This window comes from Grammomys surdaster, unplaced genomic scaffold (assembly GCF_004785775.1).
Source record: "Grammomys surdaster isolate TR1022 unplaced genomic scaffold, NIH_TR_1.0 62, whole genome shotgun sequence".
Lineage (NCBI taxonomy): Eukaryota > Metazoa > Chordata > Mammalia > Rodentia > Muridae > Grammomys > Grammomys surdaster.
The window spans coordinates 28,884,739-28,908,007 of NW_021604564.1; the positions used below are offsets into that span (position 1 = coordinate 28,884,739).

The window sequence follows — 23,269 nt, forward strand, 5'->3', positions numbered from 1 at the left end:
TCTGCTCTACTCAAAGATCAATCCAGTGGCCATCAGAAATACTTCCTCCAGCAGCAGATGGGAATGGGTACAAATAGTCACACCTTGACATGTGGAGAGAGAGAGTCTAAACTGGAAGTCTCCATCAGGTTCTCCTCTCAGAGCTTAGAGAAGCCCATGGAAGCATAGAAGGAAACATTGTAGTAGTCAATCCATGAGCATGGAAGATTTTTCCGTCTTCTGAGGTCTTTCTCCTTCAACTTCTTTCTTCAGAGACTTGAAGCTCTTTTAGTACAGATCTTTCACTTGTTTGGTTAGAGTCACACCAAGATATTTTATATTGTTTGTGACTATTGTGAAGGGTGTCATTTCCCTATATATTTTTTATATAGTATATTTAGAGCTTTTCCTCCCCCAGTTCCTTTTAGATTCTCCCCATGTCTCTTCCATCTCAATCCATTTCCTTTTTCTCTGTCCTATAAAATAAGCAGACTTAAAAATAATAACAATAAAATAAGATAATACAAATACAATCAACAAACAACAGTAGAAAAAGAGCCAGAGTAAAAGCACAAGAAATTACATACAGGTGAAGAGACATACACATTCACTCACATAGCAATCACATAGAAACACAAAACCTCAGCCATAACACATAGGCAAAAGACCTGTAAGGTGAAAATTAATAAATAAATAAATAGATATGAATAAATTAAAGTGTAACAAACAAACAAGTAAACAAATGTCCCAACTATACCTTATGAGACAAATAATCTCTGCAGACGTCCTTGAATTCATTTGCTGTTGGCCATGTACACTGGGCATGAAACATACATTTAAGAATGCTTTCCATGCCCAGAGATACACTGATGAAGAAAATTAATTTTTCATTTGTGAGTTATTATCAGCTGGAGATGTCTTCTTGATTAAGGATGTGGGCTTTTCTCCAGTTTTTCTCTGAGTGCTGGGACCTTATCTGGCACAGATCCATGTTGGCTATAATCATCTTCCTGAATAGTAGTATTTAATTTTCTCCTAGGGTGCTAGCCTATACAGTCTCAAGTTCTTGTCCATTTGAGCAATGTCAGGGATAGACTTCATGTCAAGGAGTGGGTCTTAATATTGGTTGGTTACTCCCCCATCACACTCTACAAATCTTACAAATCACAGCCCAGCCTATTACCAAGACTATCAAATACTCTCCCCAAACTGACAGTACATATAAATTGCTTAGTTTGTTATTTTCAGAAATCCATCAACTTGAGATGAGGAACATGTTATCGCTATTCAAAAATGGCTAGCATGTGAATGACTCACAGCAAATCTGAGGCTGTTCTCAAGAAGCCAGAGGTCTGACACTCTCATATCATCTGTGTAGTTGAATCTTCATGATTATCAAGGCTGCATATGTGAAGGCCACCAACAGTTACTGAGGACAATCTGCTTCACTGAGAGCTCATTGGTATAAGTGCTAATGTTATAAGCGTATTTCACAGTACCACCACTAATCATACATTTGAGTACCATTATCTGTCCTAGTTAAACCATTAAATTAACTATCCCAAGATCAAATATTTAGAAATTTAATTCTGGGAAACAGGTGATGTCTATAGAAATGAGAGTGTCAGGGATGCTCTTAAATTTCAGAAATGCTTATGTACTATCAAAGCAAGCTACTGTGTTTAATATGGAGCATAATAACCAGGAGAGTCATAGCATTGTTGCAAGATCTTTCAGAAAACTGGGGCACTAAATGCCACAGCCTTGAAATGCCCCCTCCTTCCCAATGCTCACATAAAGTAAAAGTCAAATCAACTAAATGAAGAAAAATACAACCTGAAACAAACAAAAATGTGGGTGATATTGCTTGAAAGAGGATTAATCTTACATGTGTCCTCAGAATTCAACAGGCATTAGTATCTGCTAAGGAACCGATGTTTCTTTAGTTTTGGAGGATGCTCCTGGTATAAGGAGATGTTAAACTAAGCTAATGATGCCGTTGCTTACAGTCTCTATGGTAAGGAGAGTATAAGTAAGAACCAGTATAAAGAAGTCCAGTGACTTTGTCCAATTTGGCACTACAGGACACACGAATTACTTTCCCTACCAGATTGTTCCCAGCAGCCTTCCTCTGTTACTAAGAGGTCTCCCATCCTGTCTTGTATTTTCTCAATCACTCAACCCATTTACCCCAGCACAGTTGTGCTGTAGGTATTACTCCTGCCTTATCTCTCTGGCTTCAAAACAGCCATGCACAAGAAAATAGAATTTTAAACATGAATTGGCATTATTGATGCAGATGAAGATAATATATTTATTAGGATTTAACCCACAGACTGAGAAGACCCACCTTGAGGCTTGAATATGAAGAGGCCTTAACATGTCTACCTTAGTTTCAGGTATTTGAAAGTTGTTCCCTGGCTGAATCTTGAGAAGGTGCTAAAACCTTTAAGAGATGAAGCCTTACTGAAGAAATTGGGTCATCGATGCCTTGCCTTGATTGCTATTCGTGCTTCATTTCCTGACTGATCTCTGCTTCTTGACCTCAGATGCAATGTGACCAGATGTCTCAGGCTCCTGACACTCTATTTGCACTGCAACAGACAGCATCCTCTCAACCTGTGAGCCAAAGTAGCCTTTCCCCCTCAAAGTGCTTCTTGTAAGATATGTGATGTGATCACAACAATAAAAAGTGCAAATACTAAAACCTCATAACTTACCTAAAGGTCACTGCCAGTATCAGAGTTTAATATTTGAAAACAGCCTGGACTTGAGGATTTGTGTGGAACATAGCTGTCAGTATCCTCAATTTCAAATATAGTTACATTTTAGTAACAACTGATTAGTATTTTAGTTCTTCCCCTACAGGAAATTTCAGTCCACACAAAGAGAGTTGAGTATCATCTCTTAGTTCTAATTATCATGATGTGCTATTTTGTTCCACGAAGACTACTTTCTTTTAGCGCAGCACATTTCTGAGTGAAGAACAAAACTTTGATGCTAAAAGCATTAGAGCAACTTTAGGGCCAGAGAAGAGATGGTGAATATAGTACCATAGCATGGCTCCTCATTAGAGTTCCTCTCACTTAAATTTTTTACAATCCTTGTGTCATCTCAGTTTACTGTTTGTCTGATCACTGTCTTTACAGGATGATGAAAAGCCAACTTTACTAGATCCAGACATTTCAAAACTTTCTAAAAATCTTTTCCCTTTTTGATACAGATGAAAGAAACACCATCATTTTTGGGACATCTAGAAGATTTGATGCACAAAATTCAAGTAATATTTAGACTTAATAATCTTGTGTGTGTGTGTGTGTGTGTTTTAAAATAATAAATAAGAAATTATGAATTTGACAGAGACTAGGGGAGGACACAGAAGGGATAGATCAGGAAGGAGGGGCTAAGGATGTAAATTCATAAAGAACATTCCAAAAATAATTTAAAAATATTTCATGTCAATAACATTTTACATTAGTTAGTTAGTTAGTTAGTTAACTTTGTTAAGTTATCGTTACGTTAGTTGGACTGGACCTACTAAGTCTTTTTTGTTTCCATCTTCCTTATTTGCTCAACTACCATCTCCAAATGCACCTTGTGGATCTTCAACTTAATGAAAAACAAGTGCACATGCTCTCTACTCAACAGGACCAGGGCTGCGTCTGTGCTCCAGGATGCATCAGGAATTACTGATAGTCTTAGGGTTTTACTGCTGTGAAAAGACACCACAACCAAGGCAACTCCTATAAAGGTCAGTATTTAATTGAGGCTGGCTTACAAATTTAGAGGTTCAGTCCATTATCATCAAGGTGGAAATACGACAGTGTCCAAGCAGGCATGGTGCATGCAGAGCTGAGAGTTCAACATTTTCATCTAAAGTTGGCTAGCAAAATACTGGCTCCCAGGTAGCTAGGACAAGGGTATTAAAACACACACCCACAAGGGCAAACCTACTCCAACAAGGCCACAACTCCCAACAGGGCTACTTCCTGAGCCAAGCTTATACAAATCATCACACTGAGGGGTTAGGGTTAGGGGATACTTAAATTTCAGATCGCTGTTCAATAGTAGGCTTCCAGTCCTCTCTTTCACTTGAGACTCAAAACAATATTGGAAAATTTTAAAATAACTACTATAAGAGAGAAATATGTATTTATATGTTTTATGCAATACACAAATACAAAATATATTATATTTATTTTATCTAATAATATTTAACATGTATTAATATTCACATTATTATTTTGAGAGGATAGAGATCTATGAAATTGTAGAGATTAATTTAGGGTTACCCACAGCTAAATATTAAGATCATACCTATAAACTATCTTTAAAACACATCTAGTTTTAAAATTCTTCTATTTTTGTGAGATTGTACAGTTATAGTTATGGATCAATATATTCAGTCTGTGTATTAATTTCAAATATCTGAAAATCTATCCAATATTTTAATATTTGAACATTTCATGAAATAACTTCCTAAGAGATATTTGTATTTTACTATAATTCTTATGTGTATTTTTGTGCCCTGAAGTTCATTTGTGGAGTAACTGAGTTCATTCTAATTCAAATAGCAAATTGTGCTATTTATACTTTTCAATGTATTCATTTATAAAGTAGCAGATCTGATATTCAAATGGAATGGAAGCTGGCCAGCATTTCAGTGTAAGATACAATCAACTCAAAACATAGCTCATGGAGTGATCTGTGGTAAAAAGAGACTGCTGTCCTTTAGCAAACCACTGAAGTGAATTTAGTGGCTGGGAAAGCTGCCAGACAAATGAAAATTCCCACCAAACTCTTCAAGCCATAGAATTACAACATCAAACTATGAATAATTACTACTGCCAATATCTCTTCTACTGGGCCCTACCTCACCCTGGTACAAACTCTAAGACCTTAAACTACATCATCATACTGTAGTTTAGTCCAAGCAAAACTTGCTGTTCTCAAAATTATTACCTGGAAAATAAATATGATATCTATCCTCTATCCTTGTAGAATCCACTTTCCTATTGATAACACCATATTATTATTAACTTATTAACTGTGTTTCATCTGAACTTCTCTTAATTATAATTGATCAGCAATTGGGGACATGTTTTCATGACTTCTCCTATGCTATGGTGGCTTTCCTCTCTCCCTCACTTTCTTCTCTCCATCCAAATGGTTCTCCTCTGACCCTAAACACAGAAATCCTAAACTTATTCTAAGTCTCTTTTGCCTAGCTACTGTCTATTGCATCTTTCTTCACCAATCAGAAATAACTTAGATGCAGGATAAGAAAGTCACTTAGGTCTATGTGCAGCCTCCAGGTCTTAGGGGCCTGCACTTAGCATTATGATAGCTAGCAAGACCAAACCTCAGCAAAATAGCATAATGAAAGCATTTTTACTGTTACAATCACTCAGTATGTACATATGTACAAATATCTCTATTCTTTATCGAAAGAAAGTCACTTTATATGGCTGTAATGTTAATAAGTACAACAGAAGAATCAGAAATTTTTCAGATATGTCAGAATTGAAAAACTCAGAATGTGCTCAGCTTTTTTCCATTTCATTTTGATGTCATACTTAAAGTCTATTTCTCTTTAAATTTGTTCATTATTGCTGCCAAAGTATTTGGAGTGTGGGTGGTATGACACACCAGTACAGTGTATGCCATTTGACATAAAGATTACTTTTCAACTGAAGACAATGGAAGTAATGGATGTTCCAAGTTCTCTGCCCTTCACTCATTTGCCTAAAAGCAGGACATAAGTTGTCAAAGCATTCCTGCTCTTCTATCTGGGAAACAAGCATTAATCACTGCAGACTTGGAGACTAGATCTTAGTAATCCAATGTCTATATTGAGGAATCTACTCACTAACCCTTCCATGGCCTGTGATTTTTCCCCTTTAGAAAACTAAAATTCCCTTCCCTGTTCTTATCATTTGTCTAATAGTGTATCATTTTTCTACTAGGATGTTACATAAGCCCAAATCTCAGATGAAGCCTCACGTTATTCATCTCCGAGACATCATGTGTATAGACCCTATGTACCAACAAACTCCTTATTTCTCTCATGTTATGCACCCTCACCCCAAGTCTCATTTTAAAATTCCTTGCTGGAGAATCTGGAAGGATATTAGGAAAAGCCTGAGCTGGCTCAGGGATCCCCAGGCCTGCGACCAGGCCTGGGTCAGCAGCTTCTCAGACTATTGGACATCCAGGCTTCACTGGGAGTCACGGAAGAGCAGAAAACAGAGTTAGTGCCCTACAAGCTGAGGAGAGCATATAGCCTGGATTTAGGGGAAAAGGGGGAACTTAGGTTAGTTCCGGTGGAGATGATTGTCCTTAGCTCGACAGTAGCAGGCTTGGTGGCTGCTGTAGCTGGGAGCGCAGATAGACCCTCTAATGGAGATTAGGATGTGGCTCTGTAGGTGAAAGCCTTCTCCATGGCTCTCAAAGGCGGATCTTGGTGAAATGAGACAGTTCATTGTTCTAAACAGTTTATTGTTCTGGTAGAAAATGGATGCATAAACCACATCCCACTTCTCAGAATGGAGGAATGTCTGGGAAGGGAAGCTTATAGGCTAAGCTATCAGGGCCTCTACATATTTCATAGCATGGAGTATTCTGTTTTGGGGACTATGTGACCACAGGTAACATCTCTTTTATATGAGAAGCATGGCACGTGTTCCAAAGTCAGCAGTCTGGCAGGGATTCACCTAAGCCTCAGGTGTGTGTCCACCGAGTCTCTGGGTCTCAACCTGCTTTGCCTTACCAAACTCTCTCACATGGTTTTACATCCCATAGAGCCTACCAGGCTCCAAGTGATACTTGGACCCACACTTGGTAATCTCAGTGAGTCACAACAAGAATAGACAGTAACATGTGAGAAAGATTTATGGGGTAGTGGTTGTGGCATTAAAAGAGGTATCAAGGACATAAGAGGTACATATTGTTTCCCTGTTTAAGCCACCTACAGACAAATGCAATTAATAAAAATAAAAAGAACGGGTTTTATAAATCACTCACTTGTAGGGAAGCACAAATTGCAAGTTTCTCTGATCAAAATTAATGTCATTGCATAACAAATCATTTGTAACCTGTAGAATAAATGACTGCTGATGTGATGTTTGGATGGGACATAATTTATAAGATAACAACCACAGGTCATGAAGCATTAAAGATAGCTATTTGCAGAACTGACTTTTTTCCAACAAAATAATTTAGTTAGCATGTTTAAAGCAATTAATTTATTAAAGGATGTCATTTATCAACAAAAGCAAGACATTTTTTCTCTCCATCTAATAAGAAACAGATGAGGACCTACCCATTAGATTCTTTAAGTCTCTCACAGTTTATAATTAAAAATAATGGTGAAAAAATATCACACAGTGTCAAATACAACTTTATAAAAGTTTTAGATAGAATATAAAGTACACTTGAATATAAAGCTGTATACTAGAGCAGAAAACAGCATCAATGAAAATTGACTCTAACTTCACCACCAGCTACCAACTATCACAGCTTCTTTTTAAAGGGTGGGGCCTAAAAAGCACATCTCCTATCTATATTGGAATTTTTAGTCTTGTACTGGTCTTGGTCAGGGAACTAAATCTGCTTCAAGAACAACAACAACAACAACAAAAACATCATAATATAAATAAAGAAGTCAATAGTTTCAGAAGCTATTTACCTCACTTTCCTTAGAACATTTTGTTTTTAATTAGGATTGATGTCAAATATACAGGTTGGCATCTGTCTACATGTTGATCACACTCAATCATCATACGTCAAGTAAACAAACAAAATGTCTTTGAACTGGAGTTGATAGAGACATGATTCATAAGGTTCTAGAGTTTGAATATAGCCATTGCTGTTGAGCAAGACTTTGTTTCTAATACACAAGTATTGAACCTATCAAGCAAACAAGCAACAACCTAGCAAGATTACATATGCATTCTGATGGGCTAATTTGGAAATATGATGTTAATAAAAATGCAATAGACTTACATTTTAATGACTATTACTGTCTTTATTATAAGATACATACTTTACATATTATTAGTGAACAACATCTAAGTTTGCTTAAGAATTACAATTAATAGGAAGTCTAAGTAGGTGTTAAAGAATGTACAATAGTTAATATTTGATAGTTTAAAAGTAACTGTCTCATCTTTGGATCACAGTATTTCTTAAAATTCAGAAAGTAGTAAATGAACAATATTAATAATTATCCACTGTTCATTGACATTAAATTTACAACATAATTTTATTTACAAGGTATTTGTTATAAATAATTTGAATCAACAAATTCTTAACTCTTACCTATCAAGTCAAAATGTGTTTTTATTCCTGCCCATCCTGTTAAAGCTTGTCTTTAACAACATCAACATGCTGGCAGCCAAAGTACATGGCTTGAAACTGAAAATGGACCCCTAGACAGTTATTAAATTAACTGGCTGTCAAGCCAAGGATGAGTAAGATTCTGCACAGAGCCTTACCAAACTAACGCAAAAGTGCATTGCTTTTGATAATGCATATTCCACGAAATGTAGGGAAGGCATTCTTATCAGAACAACCTAAGATCTGCTCAAACTTGTTTATGAAATAAAAAAAGGGGGAGTAGCAGAGAACTTTTGGGGCTGCTTGGCAAGAATCAGACATGAGCCAATGATAAGGAAATAGACTGCTTGGCAGGAATATGACATTGGCCAAGGACAAGGAAGTGAGCTTCAGGCAGGACTTTGACATTAGGCTAGGACAAAGAAGTAATTTCAGGTAGGAATCTAAATCTTAGGCTAGAACAAGGAGGTAGGCTTCAGGTATGAAAATGACGTTGGGCTAGGACAGGGAACTTGGCTCAGATATTTTGGTCACCCTGATAAGCCCTTAGAAACAGTCGCCGAAAGCGAAGAAGGAAGCTCCTTCCCCTCCCAAAGCCGAAGCCAAAGCGAAGGCCTTGAAAGCTAAGAAGGCAGTGCTGAAAGGCGTCCACAGCCACAAAAAGAAGAAGATCCGAACGTCACCCACCTTCCGGCGGCCCAAGACACTGCGGCTCCGGAGGCAGCCAAAATATCCTCGGAAAAGTGCACCAAGGAGAAACAAGCTTGACCACTATGCTATCATCAAATTCCCACTGACCACTGAGTCAGCCATGAAGAAAATAGAGGACAACAACACACTTGTGTTCATTGTGGATGTCAAGGCCAACAAGCACCAGATCAAACAGGCCGTGAAGAAACTCTATGACATTGATGTGGCCAAAGTCAATACCTTGATAAGGCCTGATGGAGAGAAGAAGGCATATGTCCGCTTGGCTCCTGATTATGATGCTCTGGATGTTGCCAACAAGATTGGGATCATCTAAACTGAGTCCAGATGACTAAATCTAAATATACACTTTTTTTTTCACCATAAAAAAAAAAAGAAAGAAACAGTGATCACAGGAGTGTCCACAGAACTTTGTTCATTGCCTTGCTTTTTCTTTGAATATTTGTGTTTATTGTCATGCTTGTTCCTTAACTATTAGCATCTATTGCATTACTAGTTCCTCAACCCAGAACTGACCTTAATATTTACATGTAATTAAAACAGTATAAAAGCAAAAAGGAGGAGGGGGAATGGGACGGGGGGATTCTATGGAGGGGAAATGAGGAAAGGGGATGACATCTGAAATGTAAATAAATAAAGTACCCAGTAACAAATGAAAAAAAAGGGAAAAATATTTGTGTATATAAATTACACATGTTCCTGCTTTCTTGATATTTAACTGGGTAAGGAAATAACAACAATAAAAAAGGAGTAAATTTCTGGATGTAAAAGGTGGAGGCTGTGAAGACAGCTCAACAGAGGCTGACAGGTCAGACATGGTGAGAAAGCGCTTTCTTTTTTTTTTTTTTTTTTTTTTTTTTTTTAATTTTTCAAAAACAAGTATGAAGTAATTACAGAGGGAAAAACATAATGGTTCACAGGGAATGAGATAAGTCGTGATTCTTCATTGGTACTGACCCAGCCCCAAACCACCAGTCCTTCAGTGACACACCCAGCAGCCCACTGAGCTGGGGCCACATGGAAGGTCTGAAGGCAGAGGGTTGGGGTGGGGCCTGCTTGGCTATAGTAAAGGTGTCCAGACGGGAGAGCACACCTGTATGCTACCCGTAGCCACAGCCCAGCTCCTCCAGGCTTCTACACATTTACAAATACATACATAAATACATTACATACAACAGTGGGGCTGGGAGGCAGGCTTCCCACAGAGGCTGACAGTTATGTCTCAGAATCCTAGGAAGGGCACCGGGCTCCCAGAAATGCGCTCCATGTGTTCTCTCCTGCCCAGAGTACACCCTGCCCAAGGAGCCCACCCTCTCCTTTTCAGGGTCTAGTTTGTCCAGTATGGAGAGTTGCCGTAGGTGGGTTTGGAGGCTTGAGACTTGGGCTGCAGGGAGCTGGGCTGGCTGCGCTGACCAGAGCCACTCGGGGCATCCTGCGGTAGGTGGTGGTGCAGCAGCTGGGAGTGGGGCTGCTGGTGGGCCGGCATGATGTGCAGGAATGGGGCAGGTGCGTAGCCAGGGGCCGCTCCAGGGTCCAGGGGCCCAGTGGAGCCCAAGGCCGAAGGCAGGCTGAAAGGTGGAGGAGTCCCTGCATGAAATCCCTGCTTGTCAAAAGTCTGTGTCTTGTTGTAGACAGACCCAGTCATATCAGGTAAACCAGTGCCTGAAGATACTGACACCCCTTTGCCAGGCCCAGAACCAGTCGACTTGTTTGGTGCCTGAGATGATCCACCATAGCCACCCTTGGTGTAGTCTCCTGCCGCTGTCCCCTGGGTCAAATCATCATAACCTGTGCTGTAAGTGTGCTGCCCATAGCCACTGGCCTGCTGGAAGGGGGCCGGGGAAGTGCTAAGGGTCACACCGATGAAGTATGAAACAAGACGATTGTGACAAAGTGAAATTTGAAGTGCTGCTTACACAGGTGAAATTAGTTACCTCCCTAAGAGATGAATAAACAAAAAGCAATGTACCATTGTACATTGGGCCAATATATGATCAGAATACACTCTGCAAGGGAGAGGAGACTGATGAGGGTGGGGGTGTTAATCAGAGTCTCAAAAGCGGGACAATGCAGCTTATTTTATCTGGTAGGTTTACCCTGAATTATAGAAAAGTGTGAAGGTTTATCTTCTATTGGGAAAACTCGATGCCACCCTATAGTATTTTATTCTAAAAATAAGATATATACTTTTACATATATGTATTCACTGCATACACATTCAAGGAAACAGTTTTCACAGGTGTAATGCGGGACTCCAAACAGGTAGTCGCTGTAATACTTTGGTGATATAATTGGAATGCCTGACTCAGTTGTCTATCATTTTTCTGTTCTCTGATAAAAGTTTTCACATTACAACAAACCATGTTCTAAATAACCCATAGTTTGACATATGAAATAAGATGTATGTCATAAATGAACATGAGAAGGGGTAAAATATGTCATCTATGCCTACAGTAGATTTTTATACTCTTCTACATTATAAGAAAAATAATTTAGCAAAGAACCTGTATCACAAACTACTAAAGTGAAGAAAAGTCATATTTCTAGTGTTTTATTTTAAGCAGGTATTGTGACAGAGATCAGTTTTCTTGTGCATCTATTATCAGTTACTAGAGATTAATACAAAATAAAATTTCTAATATAGTTAGATAAGTAAAAAATACATATTTTACTTTTTCCTTTATTGTCAAAAAATTAGTTGTAAGAAACATAGTCCTGAGTAGAGTAATGCATACAGTATAATTTTGGTTTCTACCACTAAACAAAACTATCGTTGGGCACAAAAGATGAGTCAGCAAGTAAAGATTCTTTCATAAGACCAGCTTATTTGAATTATAAGGCATTGAGTCACCTTGCTTCTGCAGCACACTCTTGTATAGTTATACATTTGTACTCAGTATGTGACTGTAAGGGACTGATTCTTCTGATAATTGTGCCTTTGTACAATCTGAACTGACTTTGGTCTTAAGGTCAAAATTAGAGTAGAAACAATGAAGATGAAAAGAATATCTCCAAAGCTCCAAATTTTACCTTCTAAATAGGAATTATGCTTGAAATCACATCGCATAATTATCTTTGAAAGTTTTATAGCTATCAGAATTTCAACATTAAAGTTGTTGAAGTATATCACCATTCTCTTCTTAAATTATATAAAGATATGTTTACTAAAGAGGCATTTCTATTATGTTTTCTGTAAATAAACATTCAATATGTTCATTGAAATTCTAATTCTTTGTCCTAAATATCAAGCAAAGCCTTTGTGCTACTCTTAAAAGCTGGAAAACATGCTGCTGGTATAACAATATAACAGCCAGAGACAGCACTATGGAAGTGTCTTACTGTTCTCTCAGTTGACATTAGAATATCCTTTCTGTTTGAATGTCTCATGTGTTATATTACATTGGCTACTAAAACAGTGGAAGATGATTTACTTCTCCCTTAGTTATTTAAAGGAAAAAAAGTATCACAAAGTTTCTGAATATAGATACTATGCTATAATTTGAAAGGTATATTAGTCATGTTAACAGTACTAAACCTAGCTTCAAATAACACCAACTTCAAATAGCCTGCTGAGGCAGGGGCATACATTTTCAGAGCCATAGTGTTCAAAAGCCCCCAAATGACAAGAACCAAACTGGTACAGAAATCTCAAGCAAAATAACATACTTTATTTTTTTACCTGCTTTTAAGAACATAAAACCTTTTTGCCTAGTGTGTTTCCCTTTTCAATCTTTCACTTGATACTAACACCTCTCCACTTTATCCCTTAACCTTTTCCTTCCTTTTGTTGTAGTAGCTGAAAGTATCATGCTGAACTCCTGATATTCATATTTCAATAACAGTACATCAGCACCTATTTTTCTCTTTGTCTGCTGACATGTCTCCCAGAGATCAGCAAGTCAAGGCTGAGAGGATGTGACTGTATCTCCTACAGAGTTGAGATCAGAACTTTCATCCCTCGAGGCCTTCATCTACTGTGAAAAGTACTGAAAAGTCTCCACTCACACTTTAAATACAGAACCATGCGTACTCTTCAGGAATTCCCGCCTCCCCTATTCTGGCTTCTTTTTGGTACATCCAGGACACGTTTCTTTCTTCTTTTTTTCAGCTTCTTCTCTGAAGGTGGTGTTGATTGAACATTTGTATCTTATGTCTCAGAGCCTTTCGTATGTGAGGATCAAAGCTGATACTTTCCTTGTGCTAAAGAAATTGGCTCTCTGTCACATGGAATAGAACAGAAATGGATTAATCTGGCTTAAGAGTATTAAAAGTTATAAAAGTTTGGCTTAAGTGTCATAATTTTACGTTGTGTATTTCCACAGGTGAAATATTTACTATCTTATATATACTTTCAAATTATTTTTGAATTCTTGTTGTTTTTGCATCTAAAGTTTATTGTCCTTCATATTTTACATTTGAGGAACCAAGCATGGATTTTGTAGATTATCACATGAAGTTTATGTTTGATAGAGTTGAGGCCAACTTTGAACTGTATACACCTGCTTACATCATTCAAGTATTGTGGTCACTGGCATGAATTATCATGTCTAAAGTACAGACATTATTAACTGCAATTCTTATATAGGATATTGAGAATAATACTGTATTTGAAATTCACTGAAATGAGATGGGATTATACAAACTATTAACATAATCAAAGTCTCTAAAACCATTATTTTATGAGAGATAGAGATATTTATGAATTAAAAGTAGATAAAGATACCATTAAATCAATCAAAAATATGTAACTACTATTTAATGATTCCAAAAGATATATACTTAGTATTAAAAACTCAAGTTTAAAACATATTGTATGATCTTGAACTAATTAGAATCACACATAACCTCTTCAAGACACTGTGGAATTGGTTATTTTCTGATCATAAGGCTTGATGAGTGCAATAATTATGCCCACTATCTGACATTGCAAAGTACCATCTAAGCAATCATTACCACATCAGGAAAGACAAAAATTGGATCCAGTGTTGATTTCTGATTAATGAACTTAATTTCATATCAAAAAATAAAAGAAAATGTCAACTAAGCCATCTCAAGTTTGCGGGACATGTAACTTCAGTACTTACTAATTTAGACAATAACTTGAAGTGACTCTACTCTATCTTGTTTAAAATAGAGGTTCATAGTAATAACATATTTAATTGAAATGCAAATTAACTAAGCTTGCCATAGGAGAGGAATTTCAAATGTGATAATCAAGGAAAATTAGTGTTACTTTTATCAGAATCAGTAATTTTTAATTTAGAAGTACCAGTAATTATTTCACATCATTGCAACCCTCCTACTTGGGCCTCCCATCCATGGACATATAGTTGATTTAAAAAAGGGAAAAAATATATGAACAATGGTTTCCAATGAGATCAAGACTCACCTACATTCATGACATCTCAAGAGAAAGTGTTTATTTACTTTATTTATTTATTTTTGCCAAGAGAGTTGAGTTTTGTTGCCTAAGAATATAATTCATAAGCTATTTTGCCATCTGACAAGGAGCAGAAAGAGTTAGTAAAAGACAGGGTCAGTGTGTGGATAATAGCTATCACTCCATCACTCGGAGAGAATCTGTTTATGATTAATAGTGGGAGATTTCAACACCTCACTCTCACCAATGAACACATCTTGAAACAGAAACTAAACAGAGAAACAGGGAAACTAGCAGAAACTATGAACCAAATGAGGTTCATAGAATATGAATATGTGAGAAGTAATATGAGATTCAGCTCACACAACTGGCAAATGGACTCCAGAGAAATCAGTTTAAGAATCAACTATCAGGAGACAGAAGAGTTGGAGTTCTCCTTCCCTTTTATCAATCCGTCATTATCTTCCCATTACATTTATTTTATTATACCATTAAGTAATGACACCAACTTTATTGTACTTTTCAGGTATGCTAGAAGAGTATTGGGAATACACACACACACACACACACACACACACACGTCTTAATGTTGTACATATACAATTATATAATAAGTAAATAATGTTATGTGTATTCAATATAGAAGCATCAAAGAGCTCCAGAAGATTTTTGACTGTATTAAATATTTTAAAATGTTTGCTTTTCATATGTTTATACTTCTCTATAAATAGAATTTCAGTCCAAATGGATTTATAGCACATGTTGATGAAGCCAGGAGACTGAATTTGCAAATAGTTATAGCTAGAGTAGCCTGTCAATATTCTTGAAGTCCTGGCCCTTCATCTTGTCCTAATCATGACAGAAATTTGTCTATAAGAGACTACAGATATAACTTAGCAAATTATAAAATAGTTTAATTAGATAACTAACACCTTTAGTCCATGGTGTTCTGATAGAATGTACAGGATTATTTCAATCTTCTTCTATCTGCGGAGGCTCATTTTATGTCCCAATATATGGTCAGTTTTGGAGAAGGTTCCATAAGGTGCTGAGAAGAAGGTATGCTTTCTTCTTTTGATGTGAAGTGTTCTATAGATATTTATAAAATACATTTGGTTCATAGCTTTTGTTAATTCCCCTGTTTCTCTGTTTATTTTCTGTTTCAAGACTTGTTCATTGGTGAGAGTGAGGTGTTGAAATCTCCCATTATTTTTTTTTTTATTGGATGTTTTATTTACATTTCCTATGTTGTCCCCTTACCCCATCCACCACCCACCCAGGAACCCCCAATCCCCTCACCCCTCCTCCTTCTTCTCTGTGGATGTAACCTCTATCTACCCCCCCACTCCCACCTCCCCACCCTCAAAATTCCCACCCCCTGGGGCCAGCCTTCATGCAGTCAAGGTTCTCTTCTTCCACCTATGCCCAGCAGGGCCCTCCACTCTTACATATTCAACTGAAGCGCTGGATCCCTCCCTAAGTGCTCCCAGGCTGGTGGTTTAGACCCAGGGAGCTGTGGTTGGTTGGTATTGTTGCTCTCCTCATGGTGCCTCAAATCCTTTCAGCTCTCCTTCAGTCTTCACTCTAACTCCTCTATTGAGAACCCCATGATCAGTTCAATGGCTAGTTATGAGCATCTACCTCTGAGTATGTCAGACTCTTGAAGACCTCTGAGGAGATATCCATATCAGTCTCTTATCAGCATGCAGTTCCTGACTTCCACATCAGCATCTACCTTTGGTGATTCCACATGGGATAGATACTCAGGTGGAGTGGTCTTGAGACGGCCCCTCCTTCAGTTTCTGTCCCTCATTTTGTCTCCATATTTGCTCCCTTGAGTATTTTGTTGCTCCTTCTAAGAAGGACTGAATCACCCCCACTTGGTCTTCCTTCTTTATGGGCTTCATGTGGCCTGTGAGTTGCATCTTGGGCATTTCAAGATTCTGGGCTAATATCCAATAATCAGTGAGTGAATACCATGTGTGTTCTTTTGTGATTGGCTTACCTCACTCAGGATGATAATTTCTAGTTCCATCCATTTACCTAGGAACCTCTTGAATTCATTGTTTTTAATAGCTGAGTAATACTCCATTGTGTAAATATACCACATTTTTTTAATCCATTCCTCAGTTGAAGGATATCTGTGTTCTTTCCAGCTCCTGGCTATTATAACCAAGGCTGCTATGAACATAGTTGAGCATATGTCCTTGTTATATGTTCGAGCATCTTCTGGGTATATGCCTAGGAGTGGTATAGCTGGGTCCTCAGGTAATGCTATGTCCAATTTTCTGAGGAACCGCCAGACTGATTTCAAAAGTGGTTGCACCATCTTGCAGTCCCACCAACAATGGAGGAGTGTTCCTCTTTCTGCACACTCTCGCCAGCATCTACTATCACCTGAGTTTTTAATCTTAGCCATTCTGACTGGTGTGAGATGGAATCTCAGGGTTGTTTTGATTTGCATTTCCTTGACTACTAAGGATGCTGAACATTTCTTTAGGTGCTTCTCGGCCATTAGAGTTTCTTCCCTTGAAAATTCTTTGTTAAGCTCTATACCCCATTTTTTAATAGGGTAATTTGGTTGTCTGGAGTCTACTTTCTTGAGTTCTTTGTATATATTGGATATTAGCCCTCTATCAGATGAAGGATTGGTAAAGATCTTTTCCCAATTTATTGGTTGTCGTTTTGTCCTATTGACAGTGTGCTTTGCCTTACAGAAACTTTGCAATTTTATGAAGTCCCAATTGTCAATTCTTGATCTTAGAGCATATGCCATTGGAGTTCTGTTCAGGAACTTTTCCCCTGTGCCCAAGTATTTGAGGCTCTTCCCCACCTTCTCTTCTATTAGTTTCAGTGTATCTGGTTTTATGTGGAGGTCCTTTATCCACTTAGACTTGAGCTTTGTACAAGGGGAAAGAATGGATCAATTTTCATTCTTCTACATGTTGTCCTTCAGTTGAACCAGCACCATTTGTTGAAAATGCTGTCCTTTTTCCACTGGACAGTTTTAGCTCCTTTGTCAAAGATCAAGTGACCATAGGAGTGTGGGTTCATTTCTGGGTCTTCAATTCTATTCCATTGATCTTCCTGCCTGTCTCTGTACCAATACCAGGTAGTTTTTATCACTATTGCTCTGTAGTACAGCTTGAGGTCAGGGATGGTGATTCCTCCAGAAGTTCTTTTATTGTTGAGTATAGTTTTCGCTATCCTGGGTTTTTTGTTATTCCATATGAATTTGAGAATTTCCTTTTCTAAGTCTGTGAAGAATTGAGTTGTGATTTTAATGGGGATTGCATTGAATCTGTAGATTGCTTTTGGCAAGATGGCTAGGACTTCCAGTACTATATTGAATAGGTAGAGGGAGAGTGGGCAGCCTTGTCTAGTCCCTGATCTTAGTGGGATTGCTTCAAGTTTCTCTCCATTTAGCTCGATGAGGGCCAGAAGAATGATTGGAAATATGTAGTTTCTCTTGAGGGAGGTTGGCGACCCTCTAGAAATTTCCAGAGACCTAAGAGGTGAGAGACTCTCAGTACTGGATGGGGGTGACCTTGGCTAAAATGTTCAACAGTGGGCAGATCGAATTTGAAGAGTCCACCAACAGTAGATAGATAGGCCTCCAAGTGGAGAAACAGGGTTACTAAACCACAGTCAAAATTTCTGATCGAGAATTTTTCATGTCTAAAAGAATTGCAGGGAGATAAATGAAAAAGAGACTGAAGGAAAGGCTGTCCAGTGACAGGCCCATCTTGGGATCCATCTCAAAGGGAGGCACCAAGGCCTAACACTATTGCTGATGCTATGATGTGTTTACACATAGGAGGTTAGGTTGGATGCTTTCTGAGAGGTCCTACCAATAGTTGACTGAGACAGATGCAGATACTTTCATTCAACCATTGGACTGTAGTCGGCGACCTCTATGGTTGAATTATGGGAAGAATTGAAAGAGGATGACCCCATAGTAAGACCAGCAGTCTCAACTAACCTGGATCCTTGGGACATCTCAGAGACTGATCCCTCAACTACGGAGCATATATGAGATGCTCTTAGGCCCTCAATCACATATACAGCAGAAGACTGCCTGGTCTGGCTTAAATAGGAGAAGATGCCTAATCCTAGAGAGACTTGAGCCTTCAAGTAATGTGTATACCCGGGGTTGGGCAATCAAGGAGCACCCTTTTGAAGGCAAAGGAGAGGGGAAATGTGATGAGGAACTGTGGAGTACATTGGCAGGGGGGCAATTGCTAGAATGTAAATGTAAATTACAAAGAATGTTAACTCTTATGTTTCTAATATCTGCAATGATTTTCCTCCTATCTGGTTTAAATCATGTTTTGTAAGTGAATAGAAATATAACTAAAAAAATGAAAAGAAAACATTAGTACCTTCTTGTAACATGCATTCCTAGTGAAGTTATAAAACACTAAATCCAAAGTTGATAATCTACATATGACCTGCCCTGTGTATTCACGTCATCTTTTCAGCATTCTATGTGCTATGGGCTAATCTTTTGATTATTTAAGTAGCAGTATGTTCTCTATGGGCTGGTGTGGTACAAAGATAAGATTGCTTACTATCAGAGAAGAAAACTCTGTCTTTTAAATATTTTCTTCAATTGTGCATAATCATTTGTCATTTAAAATTATACTTATTCTTAATTTTGAAGACCTTTTTCCATTTTAAGGGTTCTGAAATTATAGGAAATAATAGTAGACTATTGTGACAAAAGAGATGTGTCATCAGGCAAATGCCTTCAGCAAACCAGGCCTGGCTACGTGAGTTTAAACCCAGCTACCTGCAGAATAAATGAAGTTACTCCACAATGTTGTTTTCTGATACGTGATATCCAGGGAATGACTCCTTGAGCCTGATATTCTATCTTCTGTTTAATGAATATAAATCCTTGAAGAAAGACAGTACATTGTGAGCATCCCTTATGCCCACAATCCATGATATATAGTTAATGGGCTTACTGCTCTTTGAATACCTGTAGAAACATTATAGCTGCTGACTATAGAAGGAAGAAATAGACATATCATGTGTGGGAGTCAGCATAGTCCATTCATCCTAATACTTCTACCATTCTTCAAATAGAACATAATACAAAGGAGTACAAGCTTATCCTCATTGCCATTTCAGTTTTTGGTTAAAGATTGCTATGATCTATTAGTAAACCAAAGATGCAAATACCTAAAAGTCATCACAAACAGAGATGTTTGTTTACAAAGTTCCCAAACCATGCTCAGTTATAGGTCTTAATGGGAAACTTCTGTCATCTATGCAGAGGCAAGCATGGCTTCCTGAGCAAATTCCACTTAATCCCATTATCTCTATTTGATTAGTAGTGATCAGAATTAATGATTGAGCCATCAAAATTCATTGTAAAAAGTGAACAGATTTGGATGCCAATTATGGTAAAAGTATGGTCATCTTTCATCAACTGATACTAGAATTTCTGAAAATTTAGCAATCACATTTCTTAAATGATATCCCAACCTCTTAACTTGTAGTTGTATTATCACTTTTAAAAGACAATAGAGTGCTTTCACGGTGTTATTTAGAATAAGCTTGGGTTCACTTAGAATATTTACAACACTGAAAACCAAAAACACATAAACAAAACCAGAAGAAAATGTACAGAACAGTATGGGCATCAATACATGAACTGAATTCAGGTTCTTTAGAATTAATTAGAATATGAGAATTAAAAAAATGAAAAGTGACAATTTATATAAGGATAACAACCTCAAGATGAACCTGACCACAAGAAAAGCCCGAAAGAGTTTTATATAAGACTATTGATACCATCAAGGGCAAACAATCTGTTTCCAGTATTATTAAGACAGATGAATCTACAAAACAACACTATTCTTAAATATTATTAATAATATCATTTGTTTACATCTCAAACGATATTCCACTTCCCTGTTATCCCTCCACCAACCCCGCCCATCCCACATCTGCCTTCTCTCTTCCCCTTTGCCTGGATTAGGGTGCTCCCCCACCCACTCCCACTCTCCCACCCCACCAGTCCAGCATCCCCTATGCTGGGGCATCAAACCTCCACTAATATCAGCCTTAGTCTTTAAAACTTTAGAAGAAAATAACCTCTTGAGATTATATGTGTGTGTGTGTGTGTGTGTGTGTGCATGTGTGTGTGTATATCATTATATCAATGATATTTCAGGTGAAATGACTCATTTGTCAACTGAAAATGTTGATAAAATTTAAGATTAATGTTTCTTAAAAGTCCATAAGGCCTCAATTGTACACAGAAAAGTACAGGCACCTAAGAAAAGCTGAGAGTAGGAAAAAATGTCTTCCTCAGTCATGAGCCCAACAATTTATTGTCCCATGCCAAATGATCATCCCTGAACACACACATCAAAGTAACACTGTATGGATTCAACATGCTATACATAGGAAATATATATTTCTTTAAAATACATACATACATACATATATATATGCATATATATATACATGTATTAACAATCCATGAAAGAAGAGGCCATCTATTTGAAGGATTGTGCGGAGGGGTATTTACAAAGGTTTTGAGGGAGGAATGAGAACAAAAAAAATGTTATAATTAAATTACAATCTCAAAATAAAAACAATACCAAAAATGATTAAAATTGAACATTTTATAATACATATACTTTGCAGCAATTAAAACTAAGAAAATGAATTATAAAACTTAAAGAAAATGTTTTTGTTTTCTCATATCAGGAAATCATTATGCTCTACAGTTCAATTCATCAGTTCTTGATTTCTATGTCTGTCTGTACACATAAAGTACTATATGTTTTAGTTCTTTTGACATTTTAGATGTTTTCTAGGTAGTATTCTTAATCCTCTGTGTAATCTTTTTCTAAGTAGCTGTTGTCCTTCTGCTCTGACCTCCTGTCCTTTCAGTCTGTCATTAATTTATCAAGTAGAAACAAAAATGAAAGAGTTTTTATAAAAGGAACTTTTCCCTTAATATTTAGCCTTAATGTTCAAGAGAACTTTTTCTGGATGCATTCTACCATGGCTGGAGAGTTTCAGAAAATCTATAGACAGTTTGTAGGATGGAAATATATATGAAGAAAGCACTCACGTAGCAAGTTACAAAAAACAGTTTATCAGACATTGTGTAAAAGTTATAATTCATGAATTCTTTGTATTCTTTTCATAATCCTTCCAAATAAACTTGTATTATAATCATGGTATGTATTTCTAATTATCACACTAAAAGACAGAGAAACCTATGTATCTCGACCATAACTGTCATTCACAATGTTCAGAATCTATGAACTCTTTTTTAAATATTTTAAACATTTCATTAGTTCTTTGGAAATTTCTTGGGTTTTGATTATATTCACTCCTCAGTTCTCAGGTCCACCCTCCTTTACTATCCATCCAATTTTATGTCCTTCTTTCCCCATCAATAACAATTGTGTTGCCCAAATACTTTCAAATGTGTGGCCCACCACTACAACATAATCAGTTTGGCAGGTGACATACTGTTAGGAAAATTAAGCTTGCCTTCTCCCAGGAATTGCCAAAAACTTCCCTGTTAGTGATAGAATTTTGAAATCAGTAAGATTTCAGTTTATTAAAGAATAAATGAGAAAAATTAATTAATCTTGGCTTTATGATTTTATTTATATAATTTCTTAATCAGCTTAATATATTGTTATGTATTTTAACATCTAGCTCCATCTTTCAATTGTTCCCCTTCCTCTAACTTTTATGCTCCCCTATTTCCATGGAGTCTCAACAACATAGCTGACAAAGCCTGACCTATGACAACACCAGTTGGCCTGCAAATACTACTGGGAAAATCTCTTGGTCTCACAACTCTAGATGCATAGCTGCAGGCAATTTATAAATGTGGAAAGTGACACCTAGTCTCTTGCATGGATGAGTTATCTAATTGATTATCCAATATGAAATTGTCAATATTAAACAAATATACAAAACAGCAAAACTAAGAGAACTCAGTATGTTGTGTTTATATGTATGCACACAAGTCACAATAATAAAGGAAAACAATACAGACAATAGTTCAATATATTAAAATATTGTAAAGTAAAAAGAAAATTTTCTTTATTATTTCTGATCTATCTATTATACTCTTCTACAATTTCATGCTATGACGTATTGTGATCAGTATAATTGAAAACTTTCAGTGTAACTTTTTAACATATATTAATATGTTATACATTATTATATCATAAATTATATATTATATATTGTATATTATATTATATATCATGAACTATGTATTAATTATATCATATACCATATATCATATCTTATATTTTATCTTACATATATATCATATATAATACATTATATATATTTATTAAATATTATGCATTATATATCATATATTGTATATCATATATCATGTTTCATATTATATACTATACATATGGTAAAATGTTCACATATATGTATTATATATACATAGCTTTCTAGTTCTTTTAATATCAGTCATCTTCTATGGAAAGTTTCTGAAAACTCCAGCACCTGCAGAGTAACAGTCTTTATGGTCCAAGAAAAATATTATCCAAATTGACTTGATAATCAGTGTTAGTTTAAACTTCAAGGGTCTGATACAAGAAAGTTTATTTTTGGCCTACTTTAGAATAGTACAATTTTGGACAAAAAGTTCCATGTTTACAATTACCTCAATCATGTGTTCATGATAAAGCTTAAGAAATGACTGTATTTAAATTACTTGCAAAGTACATGCAACCTCTTCATAAAGATGGATTCTATAGATTGACTGAGAAACAGTGTTCAAGATAGGATCTAAGAATGATTGAGATTTATCAAAGTCTGGGAGAGTCAGGTGTGACCTGGACCTATAGATAGCAC

At 36.8% G+C, this 23,269-nt stretch overlaps 2 pseudogenes; one reads left to right on the plus strand and one right to left on the minus strand.

The window, feature by feature from the left end:
* The first annotated feature begins 1,972 nt into the window (after positions 1-1,972).
* On the plus strand, positions 1,973-9,399 carry LOC114616850 (annotated as a pseudogene).
* Positions 9,400-10,148: 749 nt separating this feature from the next.
* On the minus strand, positions 10,149-13,048 carry LOC114616856 (annotated as a pseudogene).
* Between the last annotated feature and the right edge of the window lie 10,221 nt (positions 13,049-23,269).